The following is a 13,634-nucleotide window of genomic DNA, read 5'->3' on the forward strand; positions in this document are numbered from 1 at the left end:
TGATTTTATGTGGCGCCGGAGCGCCCGGTGCGGTGCCAGCCAATAAACCCGTAATTTTGGTGGATTAATGCGATTTCCGTGAGTCACGGAAGGCACCACTGCATTCAAATACCGCTTCGGCTCTGTTGTACACATTCACAACGCACCACGACGACAAATCTAGCAGACTCAGACAGGACAGCGGCGTTGTTATTCTGCTGGATTCTGCCACTGTACGGTCCATTACACTTTTACTCCGCTTGCGGGTGAGAAGTTTGCGTCGTTTGAGGTAGCCTACTTACATTTTTCGTAGAAACAGACATCAGTTCATCTGTCGAGGAAAGAATTAAGTTGAAAATATACAACTGTTTCGTTATTCACACTTCTAGCTTTCAAAAAATAAGATATGTTTGCGTTCGTAGAGAAGGTAGGGGGTGAGATGGGAAGCGAGAGGGCACTCCTGCCATATAATCACTTCGGCATGGCGCATATGGGCAGTGGAAGTATTTCCCATATGGAATATGGAATCGATAGGTTCAGGAGGGTAATACGGAACGCCGTGCTGGATCCCAATGGCCTCGTATCACCAGCAGTCGAGATGACAGGCATATTATGGCATGGCATGGCTGTAACGGATCGTGCAGCCACGTCTCGATCCCTGAGTCAACAGATGAGGACGTTTGCAAGACAATAACCATCTGCACGACGACGTTTGCAGCAGCATGGACTACCAGCTCGGAGACCATGGCTGCGGTTACCCTTGACGCTGCATCACAGACAGGAGCGCCTGCGATGGTCTACTCAACGACGAACCTGGCTGCACGAATGGCCAAACGTCATTTTTTCGGATGAATCCAGGTTCTGTTTACAGCTTCATGATGGTCGCATCCGTGTTTGGCGACATCTACATCTACATCCATACTCCGCAAGCCACCTGACGGTATGTGGCGGAGGGTACCTTGAGTACCTCTATCGGTTCTCCCTTCTATTCCAGTCTCGTATTGTTCGTGGAAAGAAGGATTGTCGGTATGCTTCTCTGTGCGCTCTAATCTCTCTGATTTTATCCTCATGGTCTCTTCGCGAGATATACGCAGTAGGGAGCAATATACTGCTTGACTCTTCGGTGAAGGTATGTTCTCGATACTTTAACAAAAGCACGTACCGAGCTACTGATCGTCTCTCCTGCAGAGTCTTCCACTGGAGTTTATCTATCATCTCCGTAACGCTTTCGCGATTACTAGATGAACCTGTAACGAAGCGCGCTGCTCTCCGTTGAATCTTCTCTATCTCTTCTATTAACCCTATCTGGTACGGATCCCCCACTGCTGAGCAGTATTCAAGCAGTGGACAACCAAGTGTACTGTAACCTAATTCCTTTGTTTTCGGATTGCATTTCCTTAGGATTCTTCCAATGAATCTCAGTCTGGCATCTGCTTTACCGACGATCAACTTTATATGATCATTCCATTTTAAATCACTCCAAATGCGTACTCCCAGATAATTTATGGAATTAACTGCTTCCAGTTGCTGACCTGCTATTTTGTAGCTAAATGATAAGGGATCTATCTTTCTATGTATTCGCAGCACATTACACTTGTCTACATTGAGATTCAATTGCCATTCCCTGCACCATGCGTCAATTCGCTGCAGATCCTCCTGCATTTCAGTACAATTTTCCATTGTTACAACCTCTCGATACACCACAGCATCATCTGCAAAAAGCCTCAGTGAACTTCCGATGTCATCCACAAGGTCATTTATGTAAATTGTGAATAGCAATGGTCCTATGACACTCCCCTGCGGCACAACTGAAATCAATCTTACTTCGGAAGAGTTCTCTCCATTGAGAATGACATGCTGCGTTCTGTTATCTAGGAATTCTTCAGTTGCAATCACACAATTGGTCTGATAGTCCATATGCTCTTACTTTGTTAATTAAACGACTGTGGGTAACTGTATCGAACGCCTTGCGGAAGTCAAGAAACACGGCATCTACCTGTGAACCCGTGTCTATGAGCCTCTGAGTCTCGTTTTTCGAAACCCATGCTGATTCCTACAGAGTAGATTTCTAGTCCCCAGAAAAGTCATTACACTCGAACATAATAGGTGTTCCAAAATTCTACAGCTGATGGACGTTAGAGATATAGGTCTATAGTTCTGCACATCTGTCGACGTCCCTTCTTGAAAACGGGGATGACCTGTGCCGTTTTCCAATCCTTTGGAACGCTACGCCCTTCCAGAGACCTACGTACTCTGTGTAAAATCGAATTGGTATCCCATCAGGTCCAGCGGCCTTTCCTCTTTTGAGCGATTTTTATTGTTTCTCTATCCCTCTGTCGTAGATTCCGATATCTACCACTTTGTCATCTGTGCGACAATCTAGAGAAGGAACTACAGTGCAGTCTTCCTCTGTGAAACAGCTTTGGAAAAAGACATTCCACTTTGTCATCTGTGCGACAATCTAGAGAAGGAACTACAGGGCAGTCTTCCTCTGTGAAACAGCTTTGGAAAAAGACATTTAGTATTTCGGCCTTTAGTCTGTCATCCTCTGTTTCAGTACCATTTTGGTCACAGAGTGTCTGGACATTTTGTTTTGATCCACCTACCGCTTTGACATCAGACCAAAATTTCTTGGGACTTTCTGCCAAGTCAGTACATAGAACTTTACTTTCGAATTCATTGAACACCTCTCGCATAGCCCTCCTCACACTACATTTCGCTTCGCGTAATTTTTGTTTGTCTGCAAGGCTTTGGCTATGTTTATGTTTGCTGTGAAGTTCCCTTTGCTTCAGCAGCAGTTTTCTAACTCGGTTGTTGTACCACGGTTGTCCTTTTCCATCTCTTACGATCTTGCTTGGCACATACTCATCTAATGCATATTGTACGATGGTTTTAAACTTTGTCCACTGATCCTCAACACTATCTGTACTTGAGAGAAAGCTTTTGTGTTGAGCCGTCAGGTACTCTGTAATCTGCTTTTTGTCACTTTTACTAAACAGAAAAATCTTCCTACCTTTTTTAATATTTCTATTTACGGCTGAAATCATCGATGCAGTAACCGCTTTATGATCGCTGATTCCCTGTTCTGCGTCAACTATTTCAAATAGTTCGGGTCTCTTTGTCACAAGAAGGTCACCACGAGTCGGTTCTCTGTTTAACCGCTCCATGTAGTTTTCAGATAAAGCACTTAAGAAAATTACACTGGATTCTTGGTCCTTGCCACCCGTTATGAGCGTTTGAGTCTCCCAGTCCGTATCCGGCAAATTAAAATCTGCACCCACAACTATAACATGGTGGGGAAATCTACTCGAAATATTTTCCAAATTATCCTTCAGGTGCTCAGCCACAACAGCTGCTGAGCCAGGGGGCCTATAGAGACGTCCAATAACCATGTCTGGGCCTGCTTTAACCGTGACCTTCACCCAAATTATTTCACATTTCGGATCTCCGTCAATTTCCTTCGATACTATTGCACTTCTTATCGCTATAAACACGCCTCCCCCTTCACTGTCCAGCCTGTCTCTGCGTTATACATTCCAATCTGAGTTTAGGATATCATTACTGTATACGTCTGGTTTCAGCCAACTTTCTGTCCCTAGTACTATATGGGCATTGTGACCGTTTATTAATGAGAGCAGATCTGGGACCTTTTATAGACGCTCCTGCAGTTTACTATCAGCACATTAATATTGTTATTCCCTGTGTCATTTTGCCTACTCCTACCTTGCCGCGTCTCAGGAGGCGTCTTGTCGGTCCTAGGAAGGGAATTCTCTAACCTAAAAAACCCCTATGTGCACTCCACACGTACTCCGCTACCCTTGTAGCCGCTTCCGGCGTGTAGTGCACGCCTGACCTATTCAGGGGGACCCTACATTTCTCCACCCGATACCGGAGGTCGAGAAATTTGCACCCCAGATCACCGCAGAATCGTCTGAGCCTCTGGTTTAAGCCTTCTACTCGGCTCCGAACCAGAGGACCGCGATCTGTTCTGGGAACGATACTACAAATAGTTAGCTCAGATTCCACCCCGCGAGCGAGGCTTTCCGCCTTCACCAATTCGGCCAACAGCTTGTACGAACTGAGGATGACCTCTGAACCCAGACGGCAGGAATGATTGGTGCCGGCAGGGCCTCCTCCACATCTCGGATGAGACGCCCCGCCAAGCAGACAGAGTGAACACTGGCCGTCTTCCCCGACCTTTCCGCTATTTCCCTAAGGGGCTCCATCACCCGCCTAACGTTGGAGCTCCCAATAACTAATAAACCCCTCCCCTCGTATGCCTACTCGGACCTTGCTGAAGGAGCGGCCACACGTCCACTCACAGGCAGAGCGGGCGATGCCACACGGCCAGCCTCCACATTGACCCTCCGCCTCGTGCGCCGCGAACGGCGCTGAACCCGCCACTCCCCTTGGGGAGAGGGTTGCCCAACCGCGCCCGGTACCCGCGAAGATGTCTCAACAGCAGGGACAGTGGGTGAAGCATGTAACACCTGGGGTGTACCATGCGACGCACCAGGCTCCCCACTGCCGCTACACTCCAAGGCAGCAGCTTGAAGATGGCTGACCGCGGCCATCAACACGTTCAGCTGTTCGCGAGCAGTTCGATCCCTGTGAAACCCTACATTTCAGCAGGATAATGCACGACCACATGTTGCAGGTCCTGTGCGGGCCTATCTGGATACAGAAAATGCTCGACTGCTGCCGTGGCCAGCACGTTCTCCAGATCTCTCACCAACTGAAAACGTCTGGTCAATGGTGGCCGAGCAACTGGCTCGTCACAATATGCCAATCACTACTCTTGATGAACTGTGGTATCGTGTTGAAGCTGCATGGGCAGCTGTACCTGCGTCCGTACACAGCAGTCACACATCCTAAGAAATCAATTTACTGTAGAGAGTTAATCAACTTGTAACTAGACTGCTAATTCACTAATGCCGGCTGATTGTTGACTAAACTGTGGCTACTAGACACTTCTTGTAGAAAACAATGAAAATAGCACTACCTGTCTCTGGACTGTACTGAAAACAAACACTAGCACTACTGGCACTACGGTTGACTTAAGGGACTCTCTCTGACTGTATTCAAAACAAACACAAAATCTATGGAACACTACCACTAGCAATCGACAATTAAAGCTTCCTAAATGCAAAAACACACGGAAGAAGAAGTGACAAATAAGAATCGCACATTGGAAGCGTGTATTCGTCATCGTCATACTGGCGTGGTATGGGGTGCCATTGATTACACGTCTCGGTCACCTCTTCTTCGCATTGACGGCGCTTTGAACAGTGGACGTTACATTTCAGATGTGTTACGACCCGTGGCTCTATCCTTCATTCGATCCCTGCGAAACCCTACATTTCAGCAGGATAATGCACGAACACATATTGCAGGTCCTGTGCGGGCCTATCTGGATACAGAAAATGCTCGACTGCTGCCGTGGCCAGCACGTTCTCCAGATCTCTCACCAACTGAAAACGTCTGGTCAATGGTGGCCGAGCAACTGGCTCGTCACAATATGCCAATCACTACTCTTGATGAACTGTGGTATCGTGTTGAAGCTGCATGGGCAGCTGTACCTGTACACGCCATCCAAGCTTCGACTCAATGCCCAGGTGTATCAAGGCCGTTATTACGGCCAGAGGTGGTTGTTCTGGGTACTGATTCCTCGGGATCTATGCACCCAAATTGCGTGAAAATGTAATCACATGTCAGTTCTAGTATAATATATTTGTCCAATGAATACTCGTTTTTCACCTGCATTTCTTCTTGGTGTAGCAGTTTTAATGGCCAGTTGTGTATGAGTAACCCGAAAGAGTATGGCGATATGACATATTTAATTTATTGAAATGTACTGCTGACAGAGGCAGATCTACTTTCATTACAATGTCTTAGAACGATGTGAACTCTTCTTCTCACAAAGCACGCTTGGCTAGCTTCCGAATTCCTGTCGCGCGCATTATTCCCAGCTGCTGATATACTGGCCTCTGTGTTGTCCGACGTATCTGTTGTTTACTTTTCTCAATAACAGCTATTTTATACGCGAATTACACATTGGCAAGCCGTAGGTGAGTAACCAGCATCTGGTATGAGCGTGTCACTCCGCCTGAAGAGTACGTTCGTCATTACTTTCATTCTGCTCAGACGATACAAAGGAATACAAAGGAATAAAATCCTTTGGTAAGTTTTCATTCCAGTAGTTCAGTGTTAAAATAGGATGGATTATGTGGATTCAACCAAATTTCCAACAGAACTGGCGATTTATTTTTGTGTGAACTGTTAACAGTTTTTCAGTCGAAGAAGCATCACCATTTACGAGAAACGGCGAAGTTTCTCTTGTTGACAAATTAATTGCACTTCTTTTGCCAAACCACAGTATAGTTTGCACAAGCTCATTTATGCAGCAGCTATTGTGACAGGGTTCTCAAATATAGTGTCCCATGAAACAAGCAATTGGCTACTAGAGAGCTCAATAGCTTACGAAAAACCTCGGTGTGTCGGTTTGCGGTAACATAAGACAAGAACTATCATGTTTATTTTCATACAAGGAAACTCTTGTTTCACTAGCTGTCCATAACTCATAAAAGGCTGCAGTCACTGGAGTGAAAAAAATTGAACAGAAAGTTGAAACGTCCCCATAGAAAAATTAATGAATTACTGTGCTGATAAACCTCTTACATAATTTGATTTTCAAACAGCTGAGTAGAACTGAACGTACTCGGACATTTCGCTCTTTATCTATTTTGATCAACACTAAACTGACACACAATATTTTTTGCGCAACGCAATCTGCCTTTCAATAATCCCTACATAAGAATGGCCCTGACTAACATTAATCTATACCTTTCATGAATCACTTACCTCACAAAAATCTTCGTTACCGAAACTACTGCAGTACAGCGAGCGCCAGTATTGCCAGCTAAATAAACGATTCTAACTACTGAAGGGACTAATTACTGATAGGCATGGTTAGCAAATGAAAGATTTTGATAAAGAACAAACAATGTATTTACCTTAATAGTGTTCAAAAGTCATAATATATATATGAGTTCATGACATCTAGTCTTAAAAATTTACTGTCTCTAATGGACACACGTCCAAGATCATTCGCTCTCAAAACTCTGCCATTTCTCTCCCAACATCCACCACTGCTGGCGGCTCACCTCCAACTGCGCAACGCTACGCGCTGTTAACAGCCAACTACCCAACACTACAATAGCAAATTCCAGCAATGCAAACCAGCCACAGACTGCACACAGCACAGTCAGTGATTTTCATACAAAGCGCTACGTGACGTTACCAACAAAAAAACCTAAACAGCTTACTTACAAAGCGTAACTTCTGATATATGGTCACACATAAAAAAGTTCAGTGTGTTTACGAACTCGCAGAATACTCTCCTCCATCATTCGCCAAAATCTCGATTTGATATATCGAGAGGTTTAGGAGATAAGAGAGATGTTGTGAATATTTCATTCTTGAGAGTGTGAGATCGGGAGTGAACGCGCTACATAGGATCCATTTTCTCGAGATCAGAGGCAAATGGAGACCTCCTCAGAAGCCTAAAGAAAAATTCAGTATGTTAGCTAAATTTCATACGCAGCAACATATCGTGTAATACGCATCAAACGCAAAATCTGGGCGACCCCTATTTTTCATTGGAAACTTTTCGAATTTTGCGGAGTGTCTTAATAAAATGTGTATATCACATTAAGTATGACCGTTGGCAAGATGATGAGCACTTCGCCACGAAGCTGACATATAATGCTACAAGTAAGGTAAAAATCAAATATTTTTACTAGTAGTTTGTGTAAAATCGTTAGAGAAAAATCACAGCATGCGCGCGCTTCGCTTCTGTCAGCGCTGAGCATCGCCAATCGGTGCGTATGAGTAAGCGTCTCAATATGCGCTGGACCCGCGCAGCATGTGCAGAACGCGCGCCTCACGCTCTAGTGTCGTGTCACGTCACACGTGCTACAAGCGTATCAATTTGCGCTTAGCCTTGTACGCGTATAGGGGTGTAACTGCTGTGTACAAGAATTGGCCCCCACGGTGGCCGTGCGGTTCTAGGCGCTCCAGTCCGTAGCCGCGCTGCTGCTACGGTCGCAGGTTCGAATCCTGCCTCGGGCATGGGTGTGTGTGATATCCTTAGGTTAGTTAGGTTTAAGTAGTTCTAAGTTCTAGGGGACTAATGAGCACAGCAGTTGAGTCCCATAGTGCTCAGAGTCATTTGAACCATTTTTGAATTGCCCCCCCCCCCCCTGGTCAATACGGTAGCTTTCCGCAGTCGTCGCCGGACACCCGTTGTATTGCAGAATGGCTCCAACCTTAATTTGGAATCTTACTTACGAGGCAACGTAGCAGTCAAGTTCAATGCTTCATATGCTTTAAAAATTACAGGTTTGGCTGCCATCTCTATGAAATAACAAAAGAGGAAGGAAATTATGGTAACAGTATAAACTAAAAATTTAAGAATAGTTAATTCATAGTATAAATAAAAACAGAAAGTAGCTGATCTGCTGCCTGTGTCTACATAATATGCCTTTATCAGCTATTAGCCATTGAAAATAGACAAATTAACACGAAAAACGCCATTCTTCAGCCTAATTTTCCATCCTTTAGCACTGACTATTCGCTACGCCCAAATAGTGATATGATCTCTGTAACAGGAAAATACTCGTGATTTTTTTGTAGTGTTCAGCGTCTTATTACTTTTCAAAAAAATCAACGAACAGTGGGCTGACTAAGTTATATAACATTTTAATTCTGCGTATCTTGAAACTGGGAGAGTCAAAATTTTTCAATCTTTGTTCGATTTACGCGTTTATTACAGGAAATATTAGGAATGGAAACCGAAAATCGGCTATCTCAGAAACCGGTGTGTGTGTGTGTGTGTGTGTGTGTGTGTGTGTGATGAGCCCTAAAGCAGCATGTTCCACTAACCACTGGCAGTGGAGTGCGTGGTTAGCCGAGGCAGCTACATGAGAAGTGTTATGGTTGAGCTGGGCCATGCCTGCGGTATCGCAACTTAGTAGTAGAGTAGCATTGGTATCAGAGTTGACATTATCGGTCAGTACTGACTGCAGTGGGTTTGACTACGATTCCGTGGTGGATCACATCGGCAGAGCTAAACTGACAAGAGGGAAGTTGGTTCCTTATTGAGTCTTGCCAGTACAAGGAACGTTAAATATACCTGTACGACTCCTCTGATACTTAAAGTGCTCTCCCCAGCAAAATTGTATTTGACTGCTGGCTGGCCTGATTTCAGTAACTGCACATGAACCTTCTTGACAAATACTACCGTTCGGAGCCGGCCGAAGTGGCCGAGAGGTTCTAGGCGCTTCAGTCTGGAACCGCGCGACCGCTACGGTCGCAGGTTCGAATCCTGCCTCGGGCATGGATGTGTGTGATGTCCTTAGGTTAGTTAGGTTTAAGTAGTTCTAAGTTTTGGGGGACTCATGACCTAAGATGTTAAGTCCCATAGTGCTCAGAGCCATTTGAACCATTTTTTTAACTACCGTTCGGGTGAACAGTTTTAATACGGTGCACAGAAGCAGCAGCTGTCATTGGCAGTTATTGGGGCTTATATTTACGAACGTTTTGTCACTATGTGTAGATGGCATAAATTTACAAGTCGTAAAGTCTAATAAGGTATTAACCTTCGTAATTTTAACTCACGTTTAGTGCACCCAGTGACAATTTATGTTAAAAGGTGGCCTGCAGTCGTTACTGTTTGAATATTGTGATTTCCTTGTAAGGGGTGCCCAGTTCTTTTGGAAGATCAACGCAGTTCCGTTCGTGCAGTAGTTTTATGGGGTACAGTTTTAAATTGTTTGTTCCATTGATTAAAATAAAAATTAACCTGTCTAGTAGTACACATCGTCTACTGCGTGATAACAATATTGAAGAATTTATTTAAAATAGCTTATTGCAATTTGGAGAGTAGTTTTGCGTGTCACTGTTTTATTACAGCTAGTCTTGTGCCACACTCTGGAGGAATGATATCACATGTGCAGAGTGGTGCAATATCGCATGTAATGGTTGTTTCATGAAGGCTAACAATTGATACTTTTTTGACGATCAAAGCTATTGTCGTACGTATCTGCTATTATGGCAGTGAGGAAATAATGCATTGAATCTGGTTTCCGGTGTACTCACTCCGTCCATTTCCCAGCACAATTTGTTTCACCATGATAGTATGCGATAGACTATTCTACTTTCGTTGGGTCACTGAACCTGGTTGCTAAAGATTGTTTTACTAACTGTATTTTCTTAGACTGACAAACAGTGGCTGATTTTTAAAATCAATTTCATTCCATTATTTCTATTTGTATTGTTATGCAATTGTACAGATTTTGTGCTTGTATAGGGCCAGATAAAATTCATATTAAAATATTTTCTTTTATCAGATGTAAGTTTTAATTAATAATTGTTTGAAATTGTCATTCCGCATATTATTCACCCAGACCTCGCTCTACATGCTCTAGTGGTGCACAACGCAATTCACAATGAGTGGTTGATATATACTTTGTTTCGTGAAATTATTCTACTGTATGCTGTACTTTGTACTTGAGTATGAGTTACACTGAAGAGAAGTGGACATTTCGTAGCAGAGATGCAAGCGTAAGTCATTTTGTATACGTTAGTCGGAATTGGACATTGAAAACGAAAGTAATTATAGAATAGTTAATTTCTGTAAGTTTTTTCAGCAAATTTAACCCACAACAAAGAATCTTAACTGAACATTAACTTTCCTCAAAGACAAAAAATGACTTAAGAACCCTTTCGAGTTCGGTTAATTTTTCTACAGGCGATATCTGTCTTTCCACTACCCGTGCATGCCTGCACAGTCTTGCATTTGTCCTCTAACCGTTACTGCTTACACATTGTTTTTCTCTTCGTAATGAGTAGTAGAAAATTTGCTTTTGGAATATAGTCGACTATGTTCGAGACCAAAGACTAATTATGTCCAATATCTTCTCCGGAATCTTTATTAATAACTGAAATATGAGATGTGGCCTCGACTTGTATACTTTCAAGTTAAGTACTGCCGAAACATAGGCAAGCTGTACTGTACTGTGTGACCACGCACGTCCCTCGTGGTGTCTCACTGGAGTGCACAGCAGTCTTTAACTCGCGGGCTCCTTTTTCCATGATAATAGTTACGATATCAACACATTACACTGCACATTACATCTGCATATCAAAAGACACGGATGAAAACAGATACGAATCCCTGAAGGAAGACGAAGGATCAGAATCGATAGAAATGGATAAGTGTCGTGTTGAGCTTAAACTAGTTACAACAGCTGACCACTGTGGGAGGCACATGATTTGCACGAAGCATCGGAGAAAGAGACTGAAGAGGAGTCAATAAAGTGACTCTTCCCGTTTGGTTGCCGAAATATATATAGTTGCAAATATAAAATAACTTACGATATAATGAAGGTAATAAGTGCGAGAAGTCAATGAGAGGTTACTTCGAATAATATACAAACTTTCACGAAATGTGTGCACTTTGACTAAAATAAAACTAGCCCAGCAACTTTATGTAACAAGAAATGAGCTGAGGTAGTTATTCATTAGAAGAACCTATCTTTACATGATAACTGAAACTGGAAGTTAAAATTTTAAACGTGGCTACGCTTCAGCAACGGTGCACGTATAAATTTGATAGGACTTGAAAATAACAACCAACCTGTTGCAGAATTAAAGGTTTATTAACCATTTGCCATGGTTTCGACAAATTAAATTTATCTTCTTCAGAAGGAACATGGACTTGTAAATTCACATATTGAAATGAACGGATGATGAATACATAAGGCTCTTGTTTAGTAGAATATGCGTGTCACCCACATTGTTAATATTTGTTGGTGACACGCACATCGCTTTAGATAAGTTCCTTATGGCTTCGACATTCGTTCATGTCAATATGTGATTTTACCAGACCATTTTCCTCCTGAAGAAGACAAATTTATATTTGTCGAAACCATGGCAAAGGGTTAATGAAACTTTACATCTGCTACTGGTTAACTGCTATTTTCCAATCGTGTAAGGATCTAGTTGTCTCTATTCCGATTGCGAATGAACTTTGTGCTGTTATGAACAGAGTGAAGAGAACAAAGTGTCAAGAAAAATCGAATGGCTACATTACGAGTTGAGATAAACTTAGAATAGTTATATTATTTTAGTTCTTGTCGCTAAGCACTCATCGTATAAAATAACCTGGTAACCGAAACAAATTACGCGTCATTCCCATAAGGGACTATAGCATTTTGTGACGACGTGTTATGTATATTCACTGAGCTACTTTTTACGGGATCCCGAATACCGAACTACAATAGTCACTTCAGAAGTAATATTTACTTACATGATTTTTATTCTGTTATTTCTTCTTATATTGCTTCATTATGGTATCACTACTTCTCAATAAAAGAATCATAACATCTGGGAATTTCATCGAAGACAACATCTATATGTCTCTATTAGTACACTGGTAATGGTGGCGGAAACTCTGAACTGGAAATAAAATGACGTCCACGAACAGGATGCGTGAATTTCAAGGATTACTCAGGTATGACTCATTTACGTCTGAACGGTACCATTTCTGTTATAACATGTGGGATGTGCGTGGTGAAAAGTCTTTGGAGATGAGTGTTCCAGCCTCGTTTATCAATTTTCTGCACATTTTTAGAAATGTTTGTCTTCTGTACATCATTTAGCCGAATTCTGTAACTAACATTGATGGAATTACTATTTCCTTAGAAAGCTCTTCGCTTATTGCAATGTAAACCGTCGTATGCGCTCACGTGACCTCCACCAAAACGATAGACCAGTGAACAGCTGTACTGCTGAAGTTACTAACTCGCGAGCCGGCCGCGGTGGTCTCGCGGTTCTAGGCGCGCAGTCCGGAACCATGCGACTGCTACGGTCGCAGGTTCGAATACTGCCTCGGGCATGGATGTGTGTGATGTCCTTAGGTTAGTTAGGTTTAAGTGATTCTAAGTTCTAGGGGACTGATGACCACAGCTGTTAAGTCCCATAGTGCTCAGAGCCATTTGAACTAACTCGCGACGCCACTGTGGAGTTGTGTAGCTATTTTCACAGGTAACGTACTGTACAAATTTTGTTCTGAAACATTCACAGCAGCATAGCCCCACCAAAGCTGCTTTTCAGTCTTGCATTACGTGAGAATACGGTACGATATAGGTCACTTGAACCTGGAAAAACTGATGGAATATTAGCGCCGCGCTACATCAATGAAACTCCTTTGCAGGCTCGATTTACCTAAGAATAGGGTGCGATATGGGTCACTTGAACCTTGAAAAATTGACGGAATGTTAACGACGTGCTATATGGCTGAATCTGAATACGTTGGTTAAAAACTGCGAGAGTAAACCGAACTGCGTGGCTCGCTCTTTGTTGGAAGAGAGGCCTGCTAACCTCTTGACTTCTAAAGAAGTCTCATTGCCCCATTGGAAATCTTCTCTGTAGATCACTGCTTCTTTTCAAAGATGAGAGTAAATGTGTTCTTTGGGATTGCTATTATTGTAGATATAATAATATTCAAAAATGTTGTTTAAGAAAATTGGTTGCCCCCTACTGACTGGCCCATTTATGTGAAATAAGGTAACGTATCTTGCGATACTGTAAAA

At 43.0% G+C, this 13,634-nt stretch overlaps 1 long non-coding RNA gene across 1 annotated transcript in view; it reads left to right on the forward strand.

Annotated features, from left to right (window-relative positions):
- Positions 1-13,634, forward strand: part of LOC124790048 — a 731,797-nt gene that overhangs the window by 434,016 nt on the left and 284,147 nt on the right. The window lies entirely within an intron of this gene.

The sequence above is a fragment of the Schistocerca piceifrons genome, chromosome 3 (assembly GCF_021461385.2).
Source record: "Schistocerca piceifrons isolate TAMUIC-IGC-003096 chromosome 3, iqSchPice1.1, whole genome shotgun sequence".
NCBI classification, from domain to species: Eukaryota; Metazoa; Arthropoda; class Insecta; order Orthoptera; family Acrididae; genus Schistocerca; species Schistocerca piceifrons.